Source organism: Argiope bruennichi, chromosome 8 (genome assembly GCF_947563725.1).
Source record: "Argiope bruennichi chromosome 8, qqArgBrue1.1, whole genome shotgun sequence".
In the NCBI taxonomy this organism is placed as follows: Eukaryota; Metazoa; Arthropoda; class Arachnida; order Araneae; family Araneidae; genus Argiope; species Argiope bruennichi.
The window spans coordinates 48357855-48360779 of record NC_079158.1 but is presented as its reverse complement, the minus strand read 5'-3'; positions in this window follow the sequence as shown (position 1 = coordinate 48360779).

Genomic DNA, 2925 nt, shown 5'->3' with positions numbered 1-2925 from the left:
CTTGTTTTATTTATACACATCAGACATTTATATAACTGGATGTAATTTTTATGTGATACATAAAATACATTTTAATCTGAGTTGCCTGTTTAGTATCTAAGCTTTTCCAAAATCATTCTTCCTTTATCCATCATCTGTTGTCTGATTTTCTTTTTGAGAAGAAAAAAAGTCAAATTTGATTTATTTTCATCTTTTAAGCATGCAAGTCTTAAAAATGTGTGATTTCGAAAGTGATCTGCTGTTTCCTAATTGAAAATAGCAATTAAAGGTTGTCTTACTCAGTTTTACCTTTTCTTGAGCAAATTTATTTACAGATACTATATATATATATATATAAATATATATATTATAACATATAATTTATAATATAAAAAATTATAAATATTTTAGTACTTCTCAAAAAAGTTGGTAAATAAACTATAAAATAGCTATGCTAAAAAAAAATCTTACAATTTATTTACTTATTTATGGTCAGTAGCATCTCAGATATGAGGAGAAGGAATGGAGTTTGTATTATTATTCCAAAATAAATAGTTTGTAAATTGTGATGATTATTTAGAAATATTTTAACAAATTTATTTTTTGAACACTAATGTCTGATGTTCTGTATGGTGAAACTATTGAAAATGCAGTTGTACATTCATTCAAGACAGTTGTTTGTCTTTCTCGTGTGTATTTCATATACAGTATTGCAATTTATGTACAAAGTTTTTGATTGATTTTGGCATTGGGTATGAGTCTGTACTTAAGATGTATATTTTGTGTTAGAATTGATTCAGTAATCTAGCTTTCTATCCTTCGACACTTGACATTATTGGTTGTTCATTTTAGGTAAAAACCGAAGTAGTGGCTCACAAGTTCATTTTTATTCCGGTAAGTAATAATTAAACTGCTTTATAAATTCTTTGGTTCCATTCTCTATTTTTCTCTTACTGATTATACTTCAGGATATTCCAGATTTTAATTTGTGGAAAAAGTAATAAGCTTGTAGTTTTTTTAGTGCCTGCGGTCGGATTTGACCTTTAACAATTTAAAATATGAAAGCTGCTTTGTGAAAAAAATATCTAGTTTCTATTGATAACTCATGAGTGTTGCTTGATGGTAGATGAAATTGAACCTCAGATGGAGACATCTGCTACAAGACATAAGAAATTTGAGCTCAAGCAGCAACAAAAAAAAAAAAAAAAAAAAAAAAAAAAAAAAAACCATCAAAAACTATTTATTATGGTTCGACAAACAATGTAGGACATTAACATCTGGTGTACAAAATGCATCTATAAACCTGAACTTTCTTAAAGTACCCAGCACCAATGATTAAATTGCTCATATATTTTTACATACTGTGATCTTGAATATTCTCTCTCTATACGTATAAATGTAATATTTCTGAAACTACATCATTTTTCAATAATGCTTCATGACTCTGATTCTTTTGAATTTTGATAGACATTGATAAACTTTATTCCTTGAATTTGGATCATATCAGTCGTTAAAAATAAAAGTAATATTTTTGTGTATCAGTAAGTGTTCGTAACCATTCAGAAATAAAAAGAAATTTAAATGTGGCAACACATTTAATTTTATCTTCAGCAATAAAATGTTGTATCAAGTAATTTTTTCACTTGAAACAAAATCTATCGTAATAAAAACACTTGAACTGAAAAACACCCTCCACTCTCAATAAATTTATAACATTAGAATTCTCGCAAGGCTTATCCTGAATCAATCACGTGAGGCTTTTAGTGTACTGAAGATCGAACTAAAGTTTATTATGAAACCAACTATTCTTCTGATTAAAACCCATTGTAATCTGTTGTCAATGATTATTTAAATTGACAATAAATATGAAGGGGCCACAGCTTTTTTCCCCATCCTAATTTCCGATGTGCCAAAAGAAAAGACAATCGAGAACAAAATGAATTTATTACCAAAAAAAAAATATCAATAAGCATAGTTTCTTTTTAACTTAATTGCCGTAAAGAATTTTTTATATAGGTGAACCTGGTTTCCTCTTCTCTCTGAAGAATGTTGCCACCAGTGATATGAGATGGGCATTAACGTTGAAAATCCGGAAGCTTTGGCATTCTAATTAATTCTTCAGTTAAGAGAAGAGATTAAAATGAATTAGCTCTTAAGATTTCTTAATAAAGAGAGAAAAGAATACAAATCGAATGCAACAGAAGATTTTATTCATTAAGTTGATCTCATGGTTCGAAAGAAATGAAAGATGCTGGAAAGCTGGCCAACTAGCTTATCGACCACCATGCCAAAATTGTGATTTTGGAGGATAATTGCCTAAATAATCTGCCTCATATTTTTTCTTATAAAGAAAACTGAAACAACTCCAGAATAATCGGGAGGTTTACCTTTTGTTATCAGTGCGCCAAGTGACGTCATTGATCGCAAAGGGTTAAAGTCAATCTCGCATCACTGACGGCAATGTTCTTCAGAGAAGAGATCGAGTCCATTGATGTAACGAATGTGCATAGCAATTATATCGAAAAAATAACCATATTTTTACATAGTTTTTGGCAATAAATTGTTCTGTACTCTTGTCTTGTCTTTATGGCTCATCGGGGAATGGAAAAAAAAAGGATTTGTAAAAAGATGCAGTGGATTGCATCTTATGCGAATGGCACAGTTTAGGGTTACTGAAAAAAGGGTAGACGGTTATCTTTTTCAGAGCGCCAGCTGTCGCATAACTCGCTTCTGAATCTATTTATCCATTACAATTAAGAGAATGCCGAAAAAAATGTAATCTAACTAGGTAAATGATCCGAATCATTAGCGTAAAAGCATGGCAGCAACGTATCAATATTGAATTTTATTTCACAGAATAATGCTGACTTGGTATTAGACAAAATTTATTTCATTTATGTCAATTTTCATTTAAATACATTATGATAATATTCAGAACCTCTTAGG